This window comes from Eriocheir sinensis, chromosome 17 (assembly GCF_024679095.1).
Source record: "Eriocheir sinensis breed Jianghai 21 chromosome 17, ASM2467909v1, whole genome shotgun sequence".
Lineage (NCBI taxonomy): Eukaryota > Metazoa > Arthropoda > Malacostraca > Decapoda > Varunidae > Eriocheir > Eriocheir sinensis.
This window is the reverse complement of record NC_066525.1, coordinates 17,309,831-17,322,429: the sequence shown is the minus strand read 5'-3', so window position 1 is coordinate 17,322,429 and position 12,599 is coordinate 17,309,831. Positions and strand designations below refer to the sequence as shown.

At 38.1% G+C, this 12,599-nt stretch overlaps 1 long non-coding RNA gene across 2 annotated transcripts in view; it reads left to right on the top strand.

The window, feature by feature from the left end:
- Window positions 1-8,222, top strand: part of LOC127000040 (uncharacterized) — a 96,945-nt gene extending 88,723 nt beyond the window's left edge. The window contains exons 5-6 of one of the 2 annotated variants that reach the window (XR_007753754.1): window positions 7,686-7,793; window positions 8,076-8,222. This is a non-coding gene — a long non-coding RNA (uncharacterized LOC127000040). Of the gene's footprint in view, window positions 1-7,685 lie in introns of both variants that reach the window. The other variant, XR_007753753.1, reaches the window with a different exon arrangement.
- Window positions 8,223-12,599: the final 4,377 nt, after the last annotated feature.

The following is a 12,599-nucleotide window of genomic DNA, read 5'->3' as shown; positions in this document are numbered from 1 at the left end:
AAAATGAATCCTATCTATTTACCCCATATAAATGAACAACTATTTATCACGTTTTTGTGTGTGTGTGAAACAAAATAAAAATAGGAAACTGCAAGTAAATATTTTTACCAACGATTTACCTCTGTGGATGATAATGAAGTAACTGATTGCAAAATTCTTACCTGTGACATCATGTGCAGTCACTCCATCCTCTTCATATCTTCACTCTTGATCATCCACATTTTACGTAACACTTTTGTGGGATAAAGTGCATCCAACAGCGAGCGAGCGAGTGACACGGCACTACCTTTCCCCATTAACTAACTAATCATAAAACCAACCAGAAATTTGCAGCACCAAAGGCCAAGGGCCACGCAGTGATCAAGTGAAAAAGTGAAACGTGAAAAGTCTTCTAGGAGTTAAGTTAGACAGGCTGGCATACTGTACATACTCCTTATGTCTTACCGTGCCATTTCTAACAAGTATCTGAAACAATACTGTTTCAAACGCGGCTAATCTGTATTAAACTCACATTCTTAAGGAAATATATATGTATGTATATATATATATATATATATATATATATATATATATATATATATATATATATATATATATATATATATATATATATATATATATATATATATATATATATATATATATATATATATATATATATATATATATATATATATATATATATATATATATATATATATATATATATATATATATATATATATATATATATATATATATATATATATATATATATATATATATATATATATATATATATATATATATATATATATATATATATATATATATATATATATATATATATATATATATATATATATATATATATATATATATATATATATTGGCATTTCATTTTTACCTTTTGCATTGCGTAACAATAAACATTGTAAAGCTTAATGAGCGTTACTGTTTCTTCATATTCAGTGTTTTGCTTATAATCTTGTTTCAGCATGAAAACTGAGCAAGTTTAACTCTTTAATCAAGCAAACTACAAAATAAATCCGCCCTTTACGTCTTTTTGCAATACTCAGTTTCACAATATTTAAACTCTATTCAAGATTCGTCGTTACACGCCAATTCCCTCGACGTGGAGGAGCGCAAGGACACCTTGTGGGGGGTCTGTACACAGGCTCCTCGCTTCAATGGGTAATCTAATCCATTTGATCTACACGGCCATTAACCAAAGCTGCCGCGCCTCAACCCACCTGGCCGCGTTAGGGAGAAGCCAGGACGCTACTTGATTCCTTACACACGCACGCACCTGAAAGGGAGGAGAAAACATATAAATAAGGAGCTTATCTGTGTCATTTGTTAATTGGGTGTAAAATATTGCCATACCACTGAGTGTGTGTGTGTGTGTGTGTGTGTGTGTGTGTGTGTGTGTGTGTGTGTGTGTGTGTGTGTGTGTGTGTGTGTGTGTGTGTGTGTGTGTTTTGTGTGTGTATAATTCTTGCTGGCAGTAACAATAACTCCCACGACTATTCTTGCAGTTTATGAATATTATTTCACTTTTTAATAGCTTGTTTAGATTCATTACATCGCCTCATAAAATATAATACTTTATTTTATATTTTCCCATATTTCTTTAATACATTAGAAAAATAAAAGTCCGGTTTCATTTTACCTTTTTATTACATTCTTAACTAAACATAAATTTTGCCCTATGTCTAAGCAGCCATATGTTGTTCTTTGTGATTATATTTTCCATTAATCTGACAACCAACATCATGACTTTGGTTCTCTAATGTTTATATTCCTGCAGCCCTATTTTCCCCATTGTTTCACCCCGCCATTTTCTCTTTTCCGCCTGTTTTTGATTCATTTTCCTTACCTTCCCGCCATTTTCCACTTTTCCTCTTTATACTCTCCTTAATATTCTCTCCCTCTACTTTAGCCCCATCTCCTACTTCCTACTTCCTCTCCTCTGCAGCCAATTCTCACCATCTTTTCCTTTTTACTTTTTTTTCTCTCTCATGTTTTGTGCTTTCATTCCCCTTCATGTCTCCTTTAGTTCCATCACCTTTTCCCTCTCTACTTTCTATATAATAATCATCTGGTTTCTTAATTCCCTTCCGTCTTCCTTTCTTTATCATTCTTTATTCTCATTTTCTTTCTTCGATTCGTCTTCTATGTATTGTTTCCCTTTCGTCTGACTGTCGTTTTTCTGTTGCTCTTGCTGTTTTCCCTCTCCCTCTTCCTTAGACATGGTTCTCCCTCCATCTTCCTTCTTTCCTTCTTCCTCCTTCCCTCCTCGCCTCTCTGCCCTCCCTGAATAAAGCTCATAAATAAAGCAAATAAAGTCACCCGGCCACACACGATTAATGGAGCTTTCTTGAAATAACAACAAATCTTCCTCCATTTCTACTTACCCGCCTCCCCTTTCCCTCCCTTCCCTCTCTCCCTCTCTCTCTCTCTCTCTCTCTCCCTCCCTCAGTTTCTCCCTCAGAAGGCAACACAAACGATTATCCGGCGTATGTGAGCATGAGGGAGAGAAAGGGTGGGAGAGGGAAAAGAAAAGGGGGAGATAAAGACAGAAAGTGAGAGTAAGGAAGCGATGAAGGAATGGATAGTGAATGAATGGATGGGTGAAAAAATGAATAGAGGGATGAATGAATCGAGGGTGAAAGGAAGAGGTGAATGTATAAATATATGTAGTGAGTAAAAGAATGGAAGAAAGGAGGGAAAGAAGAGGGAAGGAAGGAAAAGAGGACGCGTGGGATGGAAATGGAAAAGTGGGGGTTAAGGAAAGGGGATGGGAGGGATGACAAGGGGAAAATGAAGGGGGCGGGCGGGAAGGGGGAAGGGAAATAGGGGGTTAGAGAGGGAGAAGGGAAAAGGGAAGCAAGAAAGAGGGAGAGCAAGAGGAGGAAGCGGGGACGTTGGGGAGGGTGGGGAGGGAGGATGCAAGTGAGTGAGGGAGGGAGGGAGGGAGGGAGGCGAGGAAAGAATGGAAGAGAAAAGAAATAATAGGAGAAAGTCGACGTCATTTCTAAATGCAAATAACCGTGATTGTCTGTGTTATCCCCAGTTAGAAGCGAATGTGGGACGATTTGGAAGTTAAATTGCCTGTCAATGTCTTCCTCCTCCTCCTCTTCCTCCGCCCTCTCCCCCTCCTCTTCCTCCTCCTTCTCTCTACCACACCTTTCCTTCCGCCCCCTCCTCTCCCTTCCTCCTCCATCCCGTTCCTGCCATTCTTCCGTCGCAGCCCCCCTTCTCCTCCCCTTCTTTAATGCTCTCCCCCCACCTTCCCCGTCTTCCTCCCCTCCATCTCGTTTCCTTTCTCTTTCTCTGTCTGTCTGTCTGTCTGTCTGTCTGTCTATCTCACGGTTTCCTTCCTGTATATCTCTGTCTTTCCATGTTAATCTTTATCTCCCCTTTCCCCTCCTTTCCATTTATCTCTACTCACCTTCCTCCTTCTACGTATTACCCTCCCCGTATCATTTTTCCTTCTTCATTCTCGTATATTTTTCCTCGTCGTCATTACCATATATCGGTCTTTTTCTGTTGTTTTTTTTCTCTCTTAGCAAATAAAGACATTAAAGAGTATATGAACAAAATTTCGTACCACATAAATACCTTTTCTCCTCCTCGTCCTCCTCCTCCTTTTCCCGTACCATTTCTTTCAGTCAGCCACACCACCTACATACATAAACCTCATTCTTACCCTCATTCCTCATTCTCACTGCTCTCCATTCCACCCTCTCCTCTCTAACTCTTTCCCCTCCTCCCACACACACACTCACGCCCCCCCCCCCTCTCCTTTCACACATACCTTGAACAAGCAAACCTCTTCAGTACCTGCCCCTATCCAAACTCTAATCTAACGACCCTCTTTACTCCATCCCAACTACCAATACTACGTGCTGCTCCTACTGCTCCGAAGCCACCCAGCGTCCCAGCCTCTCCTCCCTGCCTCGGAAGAAAAGAAAACGGGGTAAAAGTCGCGGGGGTCCTTGCTTGAATGAAAAATGACTGTGATATTCTTATGCCGAGTCCATTAAAGGGGAGACAGGGAAACGGACGAGGGGAGGGGGCGAGGGGGGTGAGGTGGACGTGTGAGGGAGTGAAGGTTGGGAGATGAGGGGAGGGTGAGGGGAAGGAGAGGGGGATAGCAGGGTCTGAGATAACAGCAGTGATTGGTTGGCGAGATAAGAAAGTTTCCGAAACTCTATAATTATTTTATTTTATTACAGGAAATCCATTTTCTTGGCGGCAGTTTGTTACGGGGGAAGAGATATGTCCTTCCCTTCAGCCCTTTAGCGTCCCCTTGCCAGGCCCTCCCCTCCTCTTTCTCTCTCATCCCTCCTCCTCCCTTTCATTCTCCTCCGTTCCTTCTTCTCCTCTTATATTTAGTTCCGTTTCGTCCTTCATTCTCCGCTTTCCATTCACTTGCTAGTCTTCATTTTTTTTTTCGTTTCTCTTCCTCTGTCTATAGTTCCCTTTCCTCCTTTTTCTTTCTTCTTTCTTCTTTTCTCCTTCCTTCTGCCTTCCCTTCTTTCCTTCACCTTTTTTCTCTTTCCTCTGTTTATGCCTTGCCCTCATCTGCCATTATTCTTTCTCTTTCAGCTCGTAACTTTTTTCTAATGCGTTTTTATTCTTCTATACTCTATTTTTTCCTTTCCGCTGTATATACTCCTCTCAATCACTGGGTATATTGCTTTCAGTCCTTATCTCTTACACAAATTGGATGTATACGATAACTGGATTTTGGGTTATATATTTACTGTTTATCTAGTAGGATATGAATTCATGGGAGAGGGGAGGAGGGGAAATGAGGACTGCACATGGAAGGGGGTAATCATGTAGGGGGAACATGTATGAAAGCTAAGGGATACAAAAGAACAAGGAGGCAGAAGATTTGACATACGTAGGAAAAAAAAATAGAGAGTGGCTGAGATCTTCCGTGTGTGCTGCTAGTGCTTGCGAGTAGACATTATCAACAGAAGTAGTCAGGAATACCAAGAAATTAAAAAACGCATGGAAATGTTGAAAATAGTTAAAATAATCATATAAAAACAGTGAGTACAGGGTGAAAGTCCAACTCGAGGTACTCAAATGTGATAATACAGAGGCGCTAAACTTTAAAACAAATCTGAAGAAAGTTATGGCCGTGTCCAAAAGGTAATGAAAGGAGCAGCGCGTTCCCTTGATTACGTGGAATTAGTATTCTTGGCGGGGTGGTACTGCGGCCACGCCTCAGGTGACAGAGTTTACTGTAGGTGGTGGAGGAGGAGGAGAAGGACAAGGAGAAAAAAATGAGTAGGAAAAAAGAGGGGGAAGAGGAGGAAAAAAATGTAGAAGAGGGGATAAGGAGATATAGAAGAAGAACGAGGATGATGAGAACGAGGAGGAGAATGAAAAGAAGAAGGAAAACGAGGACGATGAGGACGAGTAAGAGAAGGAAAAAGAGGCGGAGGAGGAGGAGGAGGAGGAGGAGGAGGAGGAGGAGGAAAAAGAAGGAAAACGAGGACGAGGAGGACGAGGAGTAGAAGGAGAAAGAGGCGGAGGAGGAGGAGGAGGAGGACGATGAAGATGAGAAGGAAAAGGAGGAGGAGAAGGAGGACGAGGAGGAAGAGGAAGAGAAGGAAAAGGAGGCGGAGGAGGAGGAGGAGGAGGACGATGACGATGAGGAGGAAAAGGAAAAGGAGGCGGAGAAGGAGGAGGTAGAGGAGAGAGGGAAGTTACATAAGGACGTAAGATCACATATAGTACCCTTTTACATCATAACAAAATACGAGCAAATGCAATTATCACAACGGGCAGGCTCTCTGTTGCCTGTTCTTCACGCTTCCATGTTTCCTTTCCCTCCTTCTTCTCCTTCTCTCCCTCCTCCTCTTCCTCTGTCGCCGCCACTTCCTCTCCTCTTCTCTCTCCTCATTCAAATGTGTGCCGTGCCTTTGTGCAGTTTCCTTCCCTTCTCATTCATGGACAAATACCTTTTTTTCTCCCTCTCGCTAAAGTGACGTCGCAGGTAAACAGATGAAGAGAAACTAATTAACTCTTCACCTGTACATGTATAAAAATAAAAAAAATCACCCAGTCGAGAAAAAAAAGTGAGCAATAAAGAAAGTGTAAAAAAAAAATCTATCGTCCATGAAACTGTACCTTTGGAGAGAAGATACGAAGAGAACAATAGCTACTGTTTGTGGAGGGAGCAAAGAGTGTGAGGGAAAAAAAATACTTCATGGTAATTTTCATGGTGGCGTGAGACGATATCCTGTGCTGCTATTTATTCACACACTTCTGTTCTCCATATCAAATTAACGCATTAGGCCCATTATTAACACTTTTAAGAACATTCAACAATACATAAGCCTTTTTTCCATGTATATAAACCTACATAAACGATACACACTCACGACTTCACTCCATTAGTTTTTCTTCTGAGTTTTTTCTTGTATCTTCAGGTTTTATGACAGCGCCGTTATTTATTTCATTTCTTCAGAGACAAAAAAAACTGAGGCCAAATTTTCAGTGTCCATAAAACTTCACCGAATCCGAATGGTCGCTAATTTTAGAGTGATCAAGGAAATTAAAGCTAGAGTTTCCTGCCTCTCTCTCTCTCTCTCTCTCTCTCTCTCTCTAAGTATTTTTTTCCTTACTATTTTTTTCCCTTTCTTTCCACACGCTTTTTTCTCCCTCAGTTTCCTTCCTCCTCTCTTGAGCATCCTCCATCACTACCTTCATCTTATATTCCTTCCATCTCCCTCCTTCTCTCTCTCCCTCCCTCCCTCCCTCCCTCCCTCCCTCCCTCCCTCCCTCCCTCCCTTCTTTGCTCCTTGCTCCCTCCCAGACTTTCTCCCTCGAGCTTCCGTGTCTTTGGTAGGAAATGGAGAGAAAAAGAACGAAAAGAGGAAATAAAAGTGGGCTCAGGCAGGAGACGGAGGAGGAAACGCTAACGGAGGAGGAGGAAAAGGAGGAGGAGGAGGAGGAGGAGGGAATGGGACTAGCCAAGATAACTACTGCCGGTCATTTGCATAATCTAATGATTTCCTGTTATCTCGAAAATATATGATTTTAGTCGAGTTATAACATTTCCCGAGAATTTAGAGGCGGAGATTTTAAGCCGAGGGAGGCTGAACCCTTTTTTTACGGCCGTTTTGTGAATGAGTCTCCGTTAATGATGATGAAGATGAAGATTATGATAATTGCTACAAGGAGGGCGCAGCGGTTTGTACAAAAAATGTTACACGGGCAACTCTTTCCTTGGTGTCTTCCATTAAGGCTGATAAAAACACACATCGCCCTTGCTGGCGCTGGGGCTGGTGTATATAGCTGCGTCGTGATGCTTACCGTAATACTCTAATGAAAAGAACGATAAAAATAACAAACAACGATACTTATATTATGAAATGGCTATGCTCAGGTGACATTTTGGGCATGACAAAAGATGGAAAAAAAGAATGATTGGCTCAAAAAAAAAAATCCAATGGGAGTCTGTTTAGTAGATGATGCAAGGAAGTGAGAAAAAAAATCTACAGAATGTTTACATCGAAATTGGAAACTTACGACACAGGACAGACACGAATGAAAACGCTTAAGAAATACCCCATGTCCTACAGTGGCATGATGGAGGGTGATGTTACTGACGACGATGATGTATATAACCCCTTATTTCACTGCTCTTACTAATATTTTGTTTTCTTCTTCTCTTCCAGATGACTGACACAAACTGCGGAGACATGATCAGGGCAGCTCTCCCTTCCCTGCCCAGCCCTGCCCTGCCCCGTGTCTCTCCTCACCCCTCAGTGCCTTTAACGTTTTTGGTTATTTTTCCTATTTATCTACTTAACATCTTTTTGTTCGTTTATATTTTCTTTATGTTGCTCTCTCTCTCTCTCTCTCTCTCTCTCTCTCTCTCTCTCTCGACCCTACCCCCCCCTAATGTATTCCTCCATTCTCTTTTTCTCAATATAGGTATTAATGCATGTCTATCTATATATCTACCTAGATACCTAGCGATTTTTTTATATTCCAATATTTATCAATATGTTTCATCCGATTCAAGCATTCTTCCATAGGCTTATCCACCTTTCGCATGTCCACAGGTAAAGCACAACCGGGGCTGGGTAAGTACTTTTTTTTGTTGCCGTGCGAGATAACAGTATGCCTATGTCCTTGGTCGTATATTTATTATGAATATACCTGGCAATAAAGGATACTGTTAAGAGTAAGAAAATAAACAGTTAAACTTTTCAATTTACGTATGATTATCCTTCCTGTTTTACACTCAATTCGGTGTCAATAGTTATACAGGAATCGAAAATCAATTATATTTTTAGGGAACACGACACACACTGGCTCAGCACAGACAGTTGCAGCAAGACATAAAGGGTTTACATGTAGCAGCCAGACGAGGGTTGCTCCTCCGACCACAAATCCATAAACCTGCAAGGCAGGGTAATGGTTACCAGACAAGTTATGGCAAAAATATAGATATAAAAGAAATATGCAGGCGAGGAGGAAGCAGGTGCAGGGCCGACGAGGGCAGGTGTGGGGGAGGTGTTGCTGCATATTCCAGGGAGACGCGGCGCTCTAATATTGCAACACCCGGACTGTTTGTGTTGCTTCCAGCAGCAAAAAGATTATTTTGTCGAGTTGATTAAATTACATGACCTTCATGAGCTCTCGCATGACATCTGAATTATATTTTCCAGGGAAATGTTTTATTTATTTGAATATTTTGCACTATTTTTCGATATAATATATATATATATATATATATATATATATATATATATATATATATATATATATATATATATATATATATATATATATATATATATATATATATATATATATATATATATATATATATATATATATATATATATATATATATATATATATATATATATATATATATATATATATATATATATATATACACACACACACACACTTCTTCATCTACATATCCTATGTACGCTTTTGATAATTTCTCCTGTAACAGACGACGTCATTCTCAGCGCAGTTATGGTAAGGTAACAGAGATAAACAGTATCAACCAGGTAGAAACGAGTTCCAGAACACCCAATAAAGGACGCGTGTGAAGGGACACTAAACAACAAAAATCCTAGAAAGGGAGAGAAAGAGGAGAGACAGGGGCAATAACAGCGCCACGTGCAGAGGCGCGTCACACTCCTTTATGAGGCGCTGTAAAAGTAATGTAACAGTCAGAGATAAAAAAGAAAAAAAAGAAAGAATATAAAAAATACCAAATGCCGATAGTTATAATAAAATGATAATCATAAAATTGATTATTCAGATGATTTCACCATAAATGGTAATAATAATAATAATAATAATAATAATAATAATAATAATAATAATAATAATAATAATAATAATAATAATAATAATAATGATACTAATGAAAAAAAGGATTATTATTATGACAATTATAGAAATCATAACAAAAGAAATACTAAAAAATATAAGAAAACAAGTGATAGAAAAGAGAGAGAGAGAGAGAGAGAGAGAGAGAGAGAGAGAGAGAGAGAGAGAGAGAGAGAGAGAGAGAGAGAGAGAGAGAGAGAGAGAGAGAGAGATAACGAGATTATAATTACCTGAGCACTGGCATCACTCACTGCGATGGAAGGACACGCACACACACACACACACACACACACACACACACACACATACAGAGCAATAATAACTGAATGAACATACACTGAAACTCAAAACTTACTATAACGATTACATTCGCAATACAAATAATATTAATGAACAAAAATAATAATAATAATAATAATAATAATAATAATAATAATAATAATAATAATAATAATAATAATAATAATAATAATAATAATAATAATAATAATAATAATAATAATAATAATAATAATAATAATAATAATAATAATAATAATAATAATAATAATAATAATAATAATAATAATAATAATAATAATAATAATAATAATAATAATAATAATAATAATAATAATAATAATAATAATAATAATAATAATAATAATAATAATAATAATAATAATAATAATAATAATAATAATAATAATAATAATAATAATAATAATAATAATAATAATAATAATAATAATAATAATAATAATAATAATAATAATAATAATAATAATAATAATAATAATAATAATAATAATAATAATAATAATAATAATAATAATAATAATAATAATAATAATAATAATAATAATAATAATAATAATAATAATAATAATAATAATAATAATAATAATAATAATAATAATAATAATAATAATAATAATAATAATAATAATAATAATAATAATAATAATAATAATAATAATAATAATAATAATAATAATAATAATAATAATAATAATAATAATAATAATAATAATAATAATAATAATAATAATAATAATAATAATAATAATAATAATAATAATAATAATAATAATAATAATAATAATAATAATAATAATAACTACATTGATAAAGCTAATATTTGTACTATTGATGATAGATAATAGTAACGAGTATAATAATAACACAATACAAATGATAGCAATAATATTAATGATAGTAATGTTGATACGGAAAATAGAGCAACTAATAGTAATGCATTATTGATTTTTTTTTATTATTGTTCTTATTTACTGAGTTATTTACATTTCCCTAGATTCACATTTTCATAAATTAATAAGGCTTACGTCTACCTACCATTCATTTATCGCTTTATTAGGCACTATGTCTATTTATCACTCTCTAACTATAACTATACATTTATATACTCTCTCTCTCTCTCTCTCTCTCTCTCTCTCTCTCTCTCTCTCTCTCTCTCTCTCCAAAAGAAAGAGCCATTCGGGCCAGAGTAACGCTGGAAAATCCATACTTTATTGGCCATTCTTGTGGATTTATACCAGCCATTCGACCCCCAATTAATTAAATGGCCTGTGCTGTCTTCCTGGAGGAGGCGAAAAGGAGGAAGAAGAGGAGGACGAGCGGGAGGACGAGGAGGAGCATGAAGACGTCAGGGAGGACTGCGAGTGTGAAGACGACAACAACGAAGACGAGGACGAAACAACACGGAGATAAGGATGAGTAAAAGGAAGGTGAGGACGATGAGGTGGAAGGAGGAGGCGCAGGATGGGAGCAAATAGAAGGAGAGGGAAAAGTGCTGAAGAAGGAAAGAAATGGAATAGGTGAAAAAAGTGGAAATTGTCATGATGAATTAGTAAGAGAAAGAAGGAAGGGAATGGGTTATGGAAGCAAGAACGGAGGATGAGGTAGAAAAATGGGATGAAAGATGAGAAAGAGAAGGAAATAAGACAGGAAAAGTAAGGGAAGAAGCGGAAAGGAAGGAAGGAAAAGGGAGAGGCTGGATACAAAAGTTCAGTAAAGAGGAAGATATAAAATGAAAAACACAAAACAAAAGAGGAAGAGAAAAAAAGATAAATAAAAAGAGGAGGCGGCGGAAGGCTTGGGTGGGAGGGGAGGGGCGGAAAGGATCATGGCTGTCTTTCATTCGCTGCTCATTTACTTCTTCTTCCCCTCTTTCCCTCTTATCGACAGTCTTCCTCGCGACGGTAATTATTGCGCGAGTTTATGGTCACTTTGTGTGGGTCGATGATGGAGGGTGAGGAGGAGGGAAAGGGGAAATGGGGAAGGATAGGAGGAGAAGAGGAGGGGAGGTGAAAGGAAGGGATAGGGGGAAGGTATGAAGAGTCTGAGTCTAGGAAGTTTAAAGAGCAAGAGGCTGGGTTTAGGATAAGCGAATGATGGAAAGAAGAAAGAAGAGGAGGTGAATGAAGAGGACGAGGAGGTGTAGGAGGGAGAGGAGGATGCCTAATTGATGTTTCTTCACACTTTCCCTTTCTTGATATTAATTAGCGTTTGAAATGGATTTGTTGAGTGATTTGCATTCGAAAATATATATGATATTGATTATTGTTGTTATTTACTTTCATATTTATCATTATTTTTCACATCTCTCAATTTCATCAACTCTTTTCTTATTATTCATTATTACCATTAGCTTTATTAACGACAGGTATCACTCAGCGGCGTCCAATCCCTCCTCATTAAACACCTGAGTTATGCGTCTCGCCCAGGTGGGTTAAGAGAGCAGACAGGTGCATGCTGGATGGCGAAGACAGAGGGGAAGGGAGGGAAGGAGGGAGGGAAGGAGGCAGAGGTGTGTTCCCTTTAACGTGAACTCATTACACCTATATCGATTGCACACACACACACACACACACACACACACACACACACACACACACACACACACATATTGCTCTGGTAGCTCAATCGGTTAAAGCGCCGCACCGCAAGGGTTCACGGACAGACAGGCGGCGGTTCGAGCTCCGCTCAGGCCGGATTCTTTCCGTTGACAATGAGTGATTACTGTCCCCCCTTGAGCAAGGGAGATGGGGTGTGTGAGGTCCTGGCAGTACCCAGAGATCGATAATAATGAGCACTTGCTCACGTCGTGAGGGTACCTACTGGCGAAGGCGAGTCCAACTCGTGATCAGGCCGTGGTGAGTTACACACACACACACACACACACACACACACACACACACACACACACACACACACACACACTGTACTTA